The sequence below is a fragment of the Puma concolor genome, chromosome C1 (assembly GCF_028749965.1).
Source record: "Puma concolor isolate L17-30 chromosome C1, mPumCon1.1.hap2, whole genome shotgun sequence".
Lineage (NCBI taxonomy): Eukaryota > Metazoa > Chordata > Mammalia > Carnivora > Felidae > Puma > Puma concolor.
In genome coordinates, this window is record NC_141674.1 from 91,339,768 (window position 1) to 91,356,261 (window position 16,494).

A 16,494-nucleotide genomic window follows, 5' to 3' on the forward strand; every position below is an offset into this window, starting at 1 on the left:
AAATGTCACTTTCTGTAATTCTATTTTATGTTCTTATTTTACTATTCATTTCTTAATAGCATAATTGATCATTTTATAATGTATTAGAAGATTTAAAATACAAGAACAGTCTTTTTTCATATATGTCTTTGAAAAAAGAAAGTTGAACACCTTTATAGCTTCTCTCTTACCTTCTACACTTCCCATATATCTTTATCTGGAAGGTAGAGTCTATTAATTTTCACTTTTTATTTTTTATATCTTATTTAGTTCTAACAGTTATACCAGTTAAGATTTTTTGGCCCTAGCACTCCTTTAATTTTGGTGTTCTGTATTTTCATTTATTTTTATTGGTCTTTTTCCTATTTTTATAATGTTATTTAATTAAATCCAAGTGTTTCTTTTAAAAAACATCACATTAAGTGGCTAGTCCATAATTGGAACAAACTTTTACCTATGCTTAGAAATATCAGTATTATTTAACTCTTGAATGTTCGTCATTGATCCCATGAGTCTCCTTGAGATATCTTGGGACATATAGAGATAATACCTACAGAATATGTATTTATACAAGACTCAAGAATGATCAATTTGGATAAAATAGGAGCATGTACTCAGGGAACTAGGTGCTAGGAAAATTGAAAAAGGAAAAAGACATCATTGCTGAGTTTAAAGTGTTAAGTTGTTAATGTATTTTCATAGTAGTTTGCATTTATACATTTTACTTAGCACATAGGCCTTTTTAAATGTCTCTCAAGTCCCAATCTTGGGAATTTATTTACTTTTGTTCTAAATTTTTTTTCTTTTAGATGTGGTATATATATACAATAGAAAATTACTCAGCCATAAAAAGAATGAATGGCAAATTGTCATTTGCAATGTGGATGGATCTAGAGGGTATTATGCTAAGTGAAATAAGTCAGTCAGAGAAAGACAAATACCATCATTCATATGTGGAATTTAAGAAACAAAACAGATGAGGGGCTCCTGGGTGGCTCAGTCAGTTGAGCGTCTGACTTCAGCTCAGGTCATGATCTCATGGCTCCTGAGTTCCAGCCCCGTGTCAGGCTCTGTGCGGAGAGCTCTGGAGCCTGCTTCTGATTCTGTGTCTCCCTCTCTCTCTGCCCCTAACCCACTCACATTCTGTCTCTGTCTCTCTCAAAAATAAATAATAAAAAACATTTTAAAAAATTTAAAAAAAAAGAAACAAAACAGGTGAATGTAAGGGAAAGGGGAAAAATAAGAGAAGGAGGCAAGCCATAAAAGACTCTTAACTATAGAGAACACACTGAGGGTTGCTAGAGGGGAGGTGGGTGGGGGATGGGCCAAATAGGTGATGGGGACTAAGGAGGCACTTGTTGGGATGAGCATTGGTGTTATATGTAAGTGTTGAATCACTAACTTCTACCCCCTGAAGCCAATACTACATTACATGTTAACTAACTAGAATTTAAATAAAAACTTGAAACAGAAGAAAAAAAGGATCACCATAAGGAAAATGTATTTTTTTTAATTTTATTATGTCATTGCTAATTTATTCACCTCTCTTTGTTCTTTGTTCCTATCTGCTGGTTCCTATTACTCACATAGTATATTCTCATTCTCCATCTTCTCTTGAGATTATTTATGTACACTGTTAAAATTCTTCCAGTCTGACTTCTATTTCATTGCGTTATTTTCCTCAGAGACAGTTCTACCATAGTATGTTGAATGTTTCCAATGCTGATTTCATATTTTATATCTTAGAAATCATTCTAGTCGTTTCTGGGTTCATTGTTAAGACCTGGGTTAAGTTTACTAAGCGTTGGTATGAGTTGTTTTTAAAGAAGTTTCTGGGAATTCACATGAAAGTTTCTCTTTAGGAGTTCATATTACCTTTAGTATTTTTTGTGATATCTCCTTTTTCTTTGACGCTTCAAAATATTTTGTTTGTTTCTTTGTTTTAAACTGAGAACAGGTTTTCTTTAAATGAATACTCTCTACTAGTTAGCTTGCTTGCTTCTGGGGAACAGAACTTGAAACAGACTTAAAAGCCCCAATGTTTGGAATGGGGAAGAAGACCAACTTAAGAAGTTTCTTTAGTTCCTTTCAAAACTCAAATATTTGCACAACACATTCTTGTATTTTTTAAAAAATTAAAATGCATGGTTTTATGCATTTAATTTTAAAAATTAAAAACATGATTTCATGTTGGTGATTCTATATCCCAAGAAGATGATTAATAATGAATAGAAATGTACATATGTGTGCACTTACTGGAAGCTATATGTTAAAATGTTCATAACAGCACATTCTTTCTCATAGCCCAGATGAATAAACAAAAAAGCAAACAAAAACAAATGTTCAGCAATAGTAGAAGGAATAAATAAATTGTGGCATATCCATAAAATGGGATATTAAATAACAGTACTACAGAATGTACTGCTAATAATACACATACTTACATACATAATATTGAGCAAAAGAATCCAGATACACAAAACTAAAACTCCTCTATGGTGACGAGAGAGATGGGGTGGTTTCATCTTGATGAGGAGAGCTATGACTGGGTGGGAACACAGAGGCCACTGTTTAGGAACTGGTAATGTCCTACTCAGGGCTCTGGAAAAGGGTTTCATGAATATGTTCACTTTGTGAAAAGTTATAGAGAACTATATTGTGATTTGTGCACTTTTTTGTATGCATGTTATACTCAACAGTCTATTTTAAAAATGAGGGGGGTGCCGGGGAGCCATCTGTATCTGCCACTAATTATCAGTAACTAATTATCTGCATCATCTGTATTGAATACATTAACCAATGATAACATATATCACATGCTGTTAAACATGAGTAAGTGTTGCGCCTTAAACAAGGACAGGCTGAGATAATTCCAAGGAGGAGTCAGAAATGGCTTCGTATTTGAGGGCTGAACAATTGGGCCTTGGGGAGTTAGGTGATTCATAAATATTTGCAAAATGTGAACATTATTAGGCTGAATCTTATTTCTGACAATCAATTGAGTTACCACACTGGGAAGAGAAAGTACAGTATAAGCTTTTCTTACCAATTATGATAATTATCTTTTGGGGAAATTCTGGACATAAGCATAGGTTTTGGGGATTTTGATTCTTATGAAATAAAAATACATGGGGCTAAATTTTGTTTATGTAGTCACTAGCGTGTTGCAAATAGGGAAAATGACAAACATCACAAAAGTGACATATACTTGCAAACTGCATGTTGCACAGATTTCTAATTCAATGAACTATTAACTGATTTATCTTTGCATTTATGCTTTTTGATTAAAAAAGCATAGTGATATTTTAGAAATGCAGATGTAAGAAAATATGAGAAGAAGAAAAAGTATATGTACCCAAGTCTGAGGTGACCTCCCTACCATGGACTAAATCTATCTGCTTATCCGGGGTCTAATTTCACTTTCAGCAGCATTACTCAAAGAATAAACAGAAAAATCCAGCAAGTCCACTAAATGTGGACTTCATTAATCAGCTGGCAAACACAACCATGTCTAAAACAAGTCAATGATTATTTCTATTGGGTCAGAAAGCAGAAAATCAAATATAGAGCGGTTCTGGATTTCAAGGGTAGTGAGTTATCTGAGGCCAACATCACTTTCCACAAGTATGCTTTCTCCCTGCAAAAGATATTATCAGTTACCATGGGGTAGACAACTCTGTCCTCTTCAAAGGAATTTGGAAAATGATGTCACTTACAACAGATAAACTGTGAAATGTAAATGAGGGAGGGAGCAGATGTAGTAGCAAAAAAAAGAAAAGTACCCTTAAAAAAAGAACTTTAAAATTAATTCTTACCTCATGTAGCTGTGACAAATAAGAAGCCACAGAAGAGAGATAAAGGAGGAGACCAGTGGGATGAGACAGTATATAGGGAGACAGTCACATCAGCAGAAAGCCATGCCCCCTGTGCCATTCCCTCTCCCTCATCATACTTCCCAGCTTTGGCACCTTATGTAAATGTACACCTGCTTCACATAGTTCCACAGATTCCCTCCACTCTCCACAGAGGCTTGGAGAATTCCCCAGAGGATCAATGGTGATGTTGGGGGGAGGGGGGATATCCTCTGTTCACTTGCTCACAGTGGGCAACCTAGTTAAATAAATTTCTTATTGCAATCTCCAGTTGCAAGTAAACAAAAGCAAATGAGGAGTATATGAAAAAATGGAATGGATAAATGTGGGAAAGAAAGGTCACTACATGCATATTTAGTGAAAAATGTTTCATATTATATTTGCATATCACCACAAAATTAATTTCTAGATTTTGAAGTCAAAACTGTACCGGATCACTGGCATTCCATACACCAGAACAAACCTCTATTTGGTAGCATCAGTCACCCAACTAGGTCACGCAGAACAGCCTGAAGGCCACAGGACTTCACTTTGTAGTTCATAGTATAATTCTTACGGCAGCCTTCTCACCCATACAAAGCAGAGACTTTACGGCAGAAACCCTCCAGGAAAGGAAATACAGTAGTATGTTTTTGTTTTGTTTTGTTTTGTTTGTTTTGTTTTGTTTTGTTGTGTTGTGTTGGACTGGTTCATTTCAGGTTTCTGTACTCAGCTGGACAAAAAAAAAAAAAAAAAAAAGAAACCCCCACATGCAGAGATAAGAGAGAGTGGGAAAGAATGCCCAGATTGATTTTGTTTTGGGTTTTGGGTGAAAGGAATCTTTTATATCCACCCCCAATAGCTAAACAAGTGAAGGGAGTTAGTGCTCAGTGTATATGGTATGTGAGGCAATGCATCTAACCTTGCTTAATATGGACTTGCTGTGTGACTTTAGGCAAGTCATTTCCTCCCAACCTTAACTTTACTGTACCCTTTGTATAGTGTGGTTGGTAATAATACCCCTTCCTGGGATTGTTTCAAGAATGTAATTAGATGATGCCTATGAAAGCACTTTATGAACTCTAAAGTGCTCTGCAAATATAAGGGATAAAAGATTGGAAAGCTGCCTCTCCATGGCTCCTTCTCAAATATTCTCAGATATTAACATTTTAGTGGTGAAAAAGGAGTGCTAATATTTCTCATTGGCACTTTCCTACTGCAGAAGGAAGTAATCTAAGTAGAAAGAATATATTTTTCCTTGAGACTCAATAAAGCTATTTTCATTTTAATTGGAAAATTGTGGCACATAAACATTTTTATTTTCCCTGAATTGACCCTTTTGGGAAAAAAAATTAAAAGTTGTTCACCATTTGTCTAATGGAAAATTCTGAAAGACTGTCCTGGTCTTGCCATAGCCTCTGTCTGACCTTGCAGAAGTTACTGTCCTTCCCATCAATCAGTTCCATACAACAAATATTTATACAGCCTCAAATATATGCCAAGTTCAGTGCTAAGCTCAACCTGAGGAACAAAAAAGAGAGCAAAAGACAGTCCTTCACACGCAAAAAGTTTACAATGTGACATTTTTTTTTTTTTTATCTCCAAATGGAAATGGTAATCACTGTGCTACCCACCTATCAGGTTTGTTATGAGGATGAAAAGCTAACACGGGAGAGTGCTTGGCAAACTTGAAAGTGGTACATAAATGCAAAGTGGTATTATTACCAGACATAAAACCATCAGCAGCATATAGATGGCGAAAGAATACTTAACAGAGAATGAATGAAAAAGGATTAATAGAGAGCCTCTTCTCCATGTATACACAGAGATATGCATATATTATTTCATCCATACAATGGACTGGTTAGGTGGATATTAATTGCTGCTTTTGACCAATGGGGAGATTGAGACTTATATCAGCTGAAATGACTTTGCTAACAAATCAGAGCCACTGCGAAGACTCTACAGAAGCTATTGATGTAAATTGTGCATTGGTTCGAAATCCACACGTTTTTACCAGGGAAAGGAGTTGCCAAAACCTAACAAGCAGCAATAATCAGCTGGAGAAATGGCTAAAAACATATTTTGTTCAACTTGTTTTAAAAAAGGCATTTGAAGGAAAGGAACAAATTGAACTAACTTAATTAATATTGCAACATAAAGGATTCAAGAAACATATCATTATCTTTTCTGAAACCCCTGAACATAACTCGTGTCTAGAATAATTTTTATTTAAAAGCAAAACCAGTGCTGTTTCCTGAATCCTTGAGTACTTGGAATGGATTGCAAAACTGCACATTTCAGTACTCACATGGTTAAAAGAATCATTTAGAGAGGCCTTCATAAAATCAAAATTTCTGTAGTCCTTTCTGTATGGATTAGCATACCAAGCAAAATACAAAAGGTAGCTTAAAGCCCAGATATATTAAAATCAAGAGCTTAACTTCTAATATCCTCTCTCCAATCAGGTATGGATTTACAAAACATTTTACTATGGTTGTTATTTTTCCTATCTAAGACTCACAACTAAATCCACCAGTCTGAAAGATTGTTGAGTTATATTGGTATGATTTTCAAAATTTATTTCCAACATATAGCAGAATGAGATAAACTCTAGGGGTATGTAAAAGCTGGAAACCGCTTAGACGCAGCTAACAGGAACACATATAAATCAAGCAGCCTGAAATTATAAATATGTAATGACGATTTAGAAAAAAAAAGTTAAATGATTGGATCTCTTGCTGACCTAAATGGCTATGAATTAACACTTCTTTCTCACGGCAGGAAGACAACTACTAATATTTATCTAGCATCTTCTAAATGCTAGACCCTGCGGTACATGCTTTTTATATGTATCTTATTTACCCCCCACAAAAACTCTATGAAGCAAATAATGTTGTCTTCATGTTTTAGCCAGATGACTGAAGTTCCAGATGATAGAATTGAGATTTGGAATTAAAATAATGGTCCAAAAACATACAACTAATAAATAGAGCCAAGATTCATTTCTGAGCCTATCTATTCACACTTCAATGTCCTACGTCCCTCTTGCATGTTAAGTACCTTAGAAAATCACATCTCTCCTCTGTGTGCCATTTGCAAAAATAAAAAGCTCAAAAGGCAATGAAGATAATTCCCAATATAGGTTCATTCATTCATTTCACAAATAATTATTAAGTACCTGCTCTCTGCCAAGACCAGTAATGGGCAACACATTAGTGAAGGAAACATACATGGACTTTGTTCTCATGGGGTTGATTTTTGTCTGAATTATTCCTCATTTTGAACTAGAGGCATCTTGAAATAACCCAGAATTGAAAAGAAACTAGACTCTACATAGTAAACCAGATGTACGTAGTCTGTCACCCACTGTCTGGTGACTCAGGCTAAATAGTAAGCACATGGAACCCAGTTTTGTCATCTATGAAACAGAGATGATAAAAATTATACTATTTACTTCCAAGTGGTGTTATGAGGAATAAACAACATAACGCACATGAAATTTCCATGAGCATTTAAAAACAGATGATACATACATATACGTATGTATGTATGTATGTATGTATGTATGTACAAGCATTAGCATTCTGCTTACTAAGGAAAAGATGCTACGTCTTTAGCTTATAAGAAAAGCAATTATGTGACATGCTGGCAAGTTTTTACCAGACTGCAAAGATTTGAGAATCTTGCTCATGTGGACATGCAGAGGGTCAAAGCAGGGGTAGATTGTAGGAAAATATGGGACTGGAGAAATGAACAAGAGAGAGAGAGACAGTAGGCATAAAGACTTCTGAAGATATATTAAGGAATGTGGAATTTCTCCTCATGATAAAGCAATTGATATTAAGAGGCTCTGATTTTAATTTTGGCTTGGGGGTAGGCAAGGAATATTACAATCAGACTTGCCTTTCAAAGACACCTCACTGATTTCTAGGTGGGCAGTGAGCTGGCAAAGTTAAACCAAGAAGGTGAATAAGAGGATGTTGAAACCTCTAAGCTAGAGCTTTTGCTGAGTTACCATGGCCCATGACTGAAAATAAATGAGTACTATAAACTATAAGCAGACTAAATAGCTTGCCAAAGAAATGAAACACTAATTGAGAAGCCAGATGAGTACTGAGCAAAGTGAGGAGGGGCCTAGAGGTGATTAAAGTTGTATCCTCTGGCCCAGGCTTATAGGACTTCCAGATTTGACTAGAATAATCTCTCCCCTACCCAAGGTCTCCCAATTATCCTTTTTGTTCAGACTGGGGGGAAAGGCTGAAATGCAAGCACCATCTGTGAGATGGTCAAGGCCAAGAGGGTGCAGCATTTACTTAGTAGGGGCAGGGGTCTTCTCTGACTGAGAATTCATCAGTGAATTCCAGCCCTGTCTTTGTCATCATATCCTCAGCACTCAGAGCATCTCCTCTCTGTACACAGTGCTTCTGCAGAGCAAGGTACTTGTGTCTCCCACAGGAAGATAGATTGATTCATTTTTGCGGTATCGTAATATTAAATAGCTGGGCATTGCTTCTCACTGTCTCACTTCTCATACACTTCTGCTTTGTCAGCCTTAAGTCCCATGGCTAAATACTGTGAAAACCAGAGGAAATGTGTTATGAAAGCAACTACATTGATGAACAAAACGTATAAACCCTCTGGATATATGTGAAAAATCCAACAATTTTGGATTTTTGCCCTTTTCCAAAACTCTAAAAAAAATGTTCTGCTGATACAAAGCCTCATATTTGAATGATCTTGTAACTTCATAGTTATGATGACCATCATTCTCATTGAATTCATGATTATATCAGTTATGCAACTGGAACATAGAAGTTAAATAAACTATTCAAAATTCACAGATTGATTAAAAAACTGCTGGTACTTAAAGGCAGATCACTTGACTCCAGGATAAATTGCCAACTCCTAGACCTGGTGCAAAGGCTCTGCTTAGCCAAACTGGCCCCTTGATCAAACCATACAGTAGGCTCAAAGGCAATCTTTGCTCAAAGTCAAAACCCCATACATGAATCTTCCCACTATTACCTTTGTATTACCTGTGGACTTTTTGTTGATATTGGGTTGATAACAATAATATAGTACTGACAGAAACAATGATAATTGAGCATCTGTGGCATAATGGTTAATATTAAAAGAGTAAAAAAAATTAATAGAGCAGCAGTAGCAAGGTGATTAAGCATGCAGGTTCTGAATGACACTGACTAGGTCAGTGCACTGGCTCCAACTTACTTTGACTAACTGCATGAGCTTAGGCAAGTTACTTACCATCTCTGCTCCTCTCCTTTTTGTTTTTTAAAAATAACTCTATCCTTCATGTGTAAGAAAAAAATAGGTACAGGGGATCATAACAAAACCATCTAATATAAGAGATTTAATATAAGCATTAAAAGAAGTAATACATATTTAAGGCTCTGACATACAGTAAACATTCAATGTGTTGCCTACAATCATTATTTAGAAAATATATGTATGTACCTATATTATTGTATTGTTAATATATTAATTGTATTATTATTGACATTGTTGCTATTACTATCATTATTGGAGTTATTTTCTGGGTCCCAACAGCCCCATGAGATAGGTAGTCAATAAATCTCCTTAATTACTCAGCTCTTATGGGACTAAGTCAGAATTTGAACCAGATACGCCCAATACCAAAGTCCAGAAAGCCTTGTGTATTAGTTTCCTATTACTCCTGTAACAAATTACCACAAATTCAGCAGCTTAAACAGCACAAATTTATTATTATACAGTATTGTATGCCAGAAGTCTAGCATGATGTCACTGAACTAAAGTCAACGTTTATCAAGTCTGTGTGCCTTTCTGTCTGTGTGGGAGAATCCATTTCTTTGCTCATTCAGTTCCTTTGCAGAGTTCAGTTCTTTGTGGTTGTCAGACTGAGGTCCCCATTTCCTTACTGGCTGTCAGCTGAGGACAATTTCCATTTCTAAAGACAAACCATTCTTTGCCTCAAGGCTTCCTTCCTTCATCGTCAACTGGAACAACAGAGAGTCAAGTCTATCTCACGCCTTGAATGTCTCCTGCCTATTCTAACATTACATTTCTCTGACTGACTCTTTTGCCTTCCTCTTCCATTTTGAAGGGCCCATCTGATTATGTTGGGTCCACACAAATAATCCAAAATAGTCTCCCTATCTTAAGGGTAATGACCTTAATTCCATCTTCCAAGTTATTTTTGCCATGTAGTGTAACATATTTACATGTTCTAGAGCTGAGGGCATGGGCATCTCTTGTGGGCCATCATATGGTACCTCTTATTTGTGCTGGGAACAAGCTGGAGTGAGAGAAGTAAAGCTGCTAGTGACAGAACATTATAAGCAGGAGTTTAAAATTAATCAAACTTTCTAAAAGGCAACTCTAATTGCATACTAAACCTGTGGCCAATGGTGAAAGCAAGAGTGTGGGTTCAATAGGTCACTTTTGTGAGACACAAAGCAAATTACAAATTTATTAAAGTAGTAAATAGGGGAAAGTGAAAAAAGTTAAAAGAAACTATGGGCAAATATTAATTTCACAGTGCTAAATAAGTTGTTTAAAAAAATGCTTTAATATTTATTTATTTATTGAAAGAGAGAGACAGTATTTGAGCAGGGGAGGGGCAGAGAGGGGGAAAACAAAGAATCTGAAGCAGGCTCTAGGCTCTGAGCTGTCAGCAGAGAGTCCGATGCAGGGCTCAAACTCAGGAGCTGTGAGATCATGACCTGAGCTGAAGACAAACACTTAACTGACTGAGCCACCCAGGCACCCCAATAAGTTCTTAGTTTAAAAGAAAAGGAAGGAAATATTTTTAAAAGAGGATTAATAGGGGCGCCTGGGTGGCGCAGTCGGTTAAGCGTCCGACTTCAGCCAGGTCACGATCTCGTGGTCCGTGAGTTCGAGCCCCGCGTCAGGCTCTGGGCTGATGGCTCGGAGCCTGGAGCCTGTTTCCGATTCTGTGTCTCCCTCTCTCTCTGCCCCTCCCCCGTTCATGCTCTGTCTCTCTCTGCCCCCAAAAAAATAAATAAAAACATTGAAAAAAAAATTTTTCAAATTAGTAAGAATATGAAAACTCAAAGACATGTGGATGAAATAAACTAGTAAACAGGTAATTCATACCTGAGGAAACATAAGTGGTTAATAAATATATGCAATGACTTAATTTCATATATGTATTCACATACCAAATTTGGACAAAGATTAAAATTTGCCCAAGTAAGAGCATTTTCCTGGTGATATAACTTCTAAACAATTATCTGAAAGAAGTAAGCAGAAATGAGTACAAATATGATGTACAAGAATATTCATCAAAGTATTATTTACCTATAATAGAAAAAAAATGAAGAAAAGGGCATATGTGATTAAGACTATTTTATGTGTTTGCAGCAAATAATTTATATGATCACTATTTAATGTTTTTGGCCAAACATGTGAACACATTTGGTATTGGAAATAAATGGAAAATCTATTCAAATATTTTGAAAAAAAAAATTTAAGCTATTGAAAAAAGACATTGAAACCATAGTGAACCCAGCAGACAGCTACTTTAAAATCTTTTGTAAGAATTCAAGTTACAAATATAGAACTATTGGGGAAGGAATAAACTGGGAAAAAGGCTAAAACACAAATATGATGCCAATCCCGGGCTTCAAGCTTATTACAAAGCTGTAATCATCAAGACAGTGTGGTACTGGCACAAAAACAGACACTCGGGGGAGCCTGGGTGGCTCAGTTGGTTAAGCGTCCGACTTCAGTTCAGGTCACGATCTCGCGGTCCATGAGTTCGAGCCCCACGTGGGGCTCTGGGCTGATGGCTCAGAGGCTGGAGACTGCTTCTGATTATGTGTCTCCCTTTCTCTCTGCCCCTCCCCCGTTTATGCTCTGTCTCTCTCTATCTCAAAAATAAATAAACGTTAAAAACAAAAAAAAACAGACACTCAGATCTATGGAACAGAATAGAGAACCCAGAAATGGACCCACAAACGTATGGCCAACTAATCTTTGACAAAGCAGGAAAAAATATTCAATGGAATAAAGACAGTCTCTTCAGCAAATGGTGCTGGGAAACCTGGACAGTGGTATGCATAAGAATGAACCTGGACTGCTTTCTTACACCATACATAAAAATAAACTCAAAATGGATGAAAGACCTAAATGTAAGACAGGAAGCCATCAAAATCCTCAAGGAGAAAGCAAGGAAAAACCTCTTTGACCTTGGGGGCAGCAACTTCTTACTCAACACATCTCCAGAGGCAAGGGAACCAAAAATAAAAATGAAATATTGGGACCTCATCAAATTAAAAACCTTCTGCACAGTGAAGGAAACAATCAGCAAAACTAAAAGGCAACTGAAAGAATGGGAGAAGATATTTGCAAACAACATATCAGATAAATGGTTAGTATACAAAATCTATAAAGAAATTATCAAACTCAGCACCCAAAAAACAAACAATCCATTGAAGAATTGGCAAAAGACATGAATAGGCACTTCTCCAAAAAAAACATCCAGATGGCCAACCAACACATGAAAAACTACTCAACATCACTCATCATCAGGGAAATACAAATCAAAACCACAATGAGATACCACCTCACACCTGTCAGACTGGTTAACATTAGCAACTCAGGCAACAACAGATGCTGGCAAGGATGCAGAGAAAGAGGATCTCTTTTGCATTGCTGGTGGGAATGCAAACTGGTGCAGTCACTCTGGAAAACAGTATGAGGCTTCCTCAAAAATTTAAAAATAGAACTACCCTATGACCCAGAAACTGCACTACTAGCTATTTATCCAAGGGATACAAGTATGCTATTTCAAAGGGCACATTCACCCCAATGTTCATAGCAGCACTATCAACAATAGCCAAAGTATGGAAAGATCCAAATGTCCATCAATGGATGAAATGGATAAAGAAGATATGGTATACACACACACACACACACACACACACACACACACACACACAAAGGAGTATTACTCGGCAGTCAAAAAGAATGAAATCTTGCCATTTGCAACTATGTGGATAGAACTAGAGGGTATTACGCTAAGCGAAATTAGTCAGAGAAAGACAAATATCATATGACCACTCATATGAGGACTTTAAGGTACAAAACAGGTGAACATAAGGGAAGGGAAGCAAAAATAATATATAAACAGGGAGGGGGACAAAACATAAGAGATGCTTAAATATGGAGAACAAACAGAAGGTTACTGGATGTGTTGTGGGAGGGGGGATGGGCTAAATGGGTAAGGATCATTAAGGCATCTACTCTTGAAATCATTGTTGCACTAGATGCTAACTAACTTGAATTTGAATTAAAAATAAATAAATAAATAAATAAATAAAAGCTAAACAGTTGCAAAAAAAATCCAAATGTGATGCAAGCATATAAATGCATCTGGTTTCACGGAAATTAGGGCAAACACGAAGTTTAGAAGGATACTATCATGAATTGAGTTAGATTTAGTCTTTCGTTTTCATTTAATGATTCAGAATTAACCATGATTTTTCATTTAATGGATAAGATTTATGGTTCTACACAAGATTGAAAATATTAGTAATTAATAGAAAAGGCTTGGTAAAGACATATGATCACTCACTCAAAGACAATTCGATATTGGAAATGAGGCGTGATTAGTTTACATCCGGCAGAAATTTATAACACTAAATTGATAGTAGCACTTAACTATAGGAAGAGAATGTAAATTTCACTCAGAGTTCACACTATGAGTAATGAATAATCAACCAAAGAATAATTGCAGTCATAAAATATCATTATTCATACACTTTACCTCTCAGGGCATCTTTGCACAATATTGAATATAGAAAGACTTGATTAGAAATGGAGAAATGATCACTTTTCACTGGCATTTGAAAAGATATAATAGTCAACATTGTCTAAAAACTTATTTCCAGTAATCTTATTTTTGTAATTACTCACATGTCACAACATTATAAGCTGCAGGTGTATCCCCATATCCCATGCCAAACTTCACGTTTCTCAAGTCATAAGGTAAGAATTCTACTGTCCTATGGAAATAATTCACCACTGAGAAGAATTGATTAGAATATCTTTGAAATTCATTAGTGTTGTATTTCTCCTTGAAGTAGTGTTCAAGAGATATCAAGATCTCTCTACCTATATCTGCCCTCAGTAAGGTACTGTCTGACGATGCTTAGGAATGTCCGGTGAAAGGAAAAGACAGGTTATCCCCCAAGTTCAAGAATGTGACCATTTGATTATTTGGGATTTTCTGAAGACATATACTAAGACCATTTCTTAATCAATATTTAATTATAAGCTAGAGAGTTCATGTGGGTCACCTAACAGGGAAATCTTTGTTAAGAAGCTCAAGGGGTTCTCCGATTAAAGTCCTACAGTAAAATTGAGACTAGGTCTAGCATCGTTATGAATCTACCAAATACCAGCAAAGAAGTGACAATCCCACACAGATGAAAATACATTGTTTAAACTACATTTAAGCCACAGGGATGAGAAGAAGGAAGAGATGACTGTTTAAATGTCTAAGAATGTTAATAGATTCCTATTCACTCTTTCACTTTACCAGTTAAAACATTAGCACTCTTCCCTGTCTGTTTGTTGTAGTGGAGCCATTCATACTCAGCCTGCAAAGGCTTCAGGGCTGAGAGATCTGTCATGTTTTTTGCATATTCCAAAGGGTTACGTACTGCTAGGAGACAGCACTAATAATAAAGCATGGTCTCATGAATTCACACTAATAACTAGAAAACCAATACAAATTGCAGAATTGAAGAGATTAATGAGAATGCAAAGACATACAATAAGCAAATCAGCCCTACTTCATCAAGCAAATGTTCTTTGCTGTACAATAACAAAGATAATTGAAGACTGCACTGGAAGGGAGCCTAACCATTTAATAAGTATTTGGCTGTAATTCACTTGCCAATCAGAAACTGAGACATGACAAGTTCTGAAGCAGATAATGCCTGATTTGAGCAGTGCCCTTATTGTTTACTGATTTCAAATTTGGCTTAGAGGGTTACATTAGAGTTAAAAAAAAAAAAAAAAAAGATTCCCACGGAGGGACCAATCAGCCACCATGAATGTAACTTAAAGTAATACCACGTTCTATCTTAAAGTTCTATCAAAATAAAATTCATTTTGTTGGTTTCTCTATAATCAAGACATTACTATTTTTATATATATAACAAAAAGGAATGCAAATTAAAGCAATCACACTGCTGCAGTTTCCCACTCATGGAATAGACTGCCAATGTTTTCTAATAATGGAATCTCACTAGTCCTGTACCCTTAAGCCTAGTTTCTCTAAACTTAAGTACACTTTGCTGTAAAGCATGAATAGCAGTGCCCAACTTGTAGGGTCGTTGTGAGGATTATTGCAATGCATTGTGGATTTAGTAACAAAGACTAGACGTGTAGGATCACTGATACCTCCCAGCATTGTTTTGCATGAGTCTATATGAATGAGGAGTTTTATTTTTGGTTGCAAGAGGAAGGAAAAGAATGGTGCATGGTGACCAGAGGCAGAGGAAATCAAGTTGAGGAAATAAAAGATGAAGTCTATCGTCCAGCCACCCCAAGGTATAAAAAAGAGGTGCAAGACAGAAAATGAGGGATTGCTTCTTCAAAAGATAGTGAGAGCTGAGGTATGCAGTCAGGAACACTTCAGAGCCCAGGGAACAGAATTAGGATGAACAAAAGTCTTCCAATCTTTCCGTGAAACTAAACGGCAGCATCAAGCCAGCTTGTAGAGAAAACAAGAAGCATCAGCAATTGCACCTATGCCTGACAGAAAGTAAAAATTTCAAGACCACTGACAGCAGTGGCCATAGTGAAATATCTCTCTCAAAACATTTTGAAACAATAAATGTCCAAGACAATGCTAGCACAAAAGAATATGAGTAGACTTTTCTTGAGCACATGAGAACACCTCTTAGAAACACCACCTCTTAGAAACACCACAGAGAAATGGATGGGTTTGGCAGGGAAGTGGAGAGGACTGCTGGAAGGAGCCCAAGAGACATTGAAATCTGGACCTTAATGTATTTTGTACCTGCAGCTAATAGCACCTGGGTCACTTAAGTCACATGGTCTACATATTTTTGTTTTTGCTTTATTACCCCAACTAAAGACAAGCTCCTGGAGGACGGATGCATAATCTCAAATGTCTTTCCGTTCCCACATTTACCCAGCACTATGCTGGGCACAGGTTAGCTGTTTAATAAATTCTTAGTGACTTTCATAGTGCATAGGCCAGAGAAATTGATCAATAAATGAATAAGTTGAGAGGATACTTTAGAAAAAAATTGACAAACAAAACATAAATAAATCACCAAGAACAGATGGCATCCAACCAAATGTTTTTAAAGCAGTCAGAGGACGCTGGAATTGCTGGCTAAAATGCTTAATCTTTCATTAGAATTGGACACTGCACCAAACTGTTGGCACTTTGCCATCTCATTTTTTAAAAAGACTTGGAAAGTGACCTTGGAATTGGTTTGCTGCTACCGAATTGAAAATTAGTAAATTATGTGATAAATATTAGTAATGAAATAAGCAGTTTTTAGTTGTTTTTAAAAAGGCAAAATGGGCCAAAAATGGAATTAAATTTAACTAAGTGGTGTTTATATTTTGGAGAACAAGAAGACAAAGGGGAACC

At 36.3% G+C, this 16,494-nt stretch overlaps 1 long non-coding RNA gene and 1 pseudogene across 1 annotated transcript in view; both read right to left on the reverse strand.

Moving 5' to 3' along the window:
* Positions 1–16,494, reverse strand: part of LOC147578214 (uncharacterized) — a 163,064-nt gene that overhangs the window by 78,480 nt on the left and 68,090 nt on the right. The gene's annotated exons all lie outside the window — the stretch shown is intronic.
* LOC112864639 (BRISC complex subunit Abraxas 2 pseudogene) overlaps positions 1–16,494 on the reverse strand; it is a 28,063-nt pseudogene that overhangs the window by 1,736 nt on the left and 9,833 nt on the right.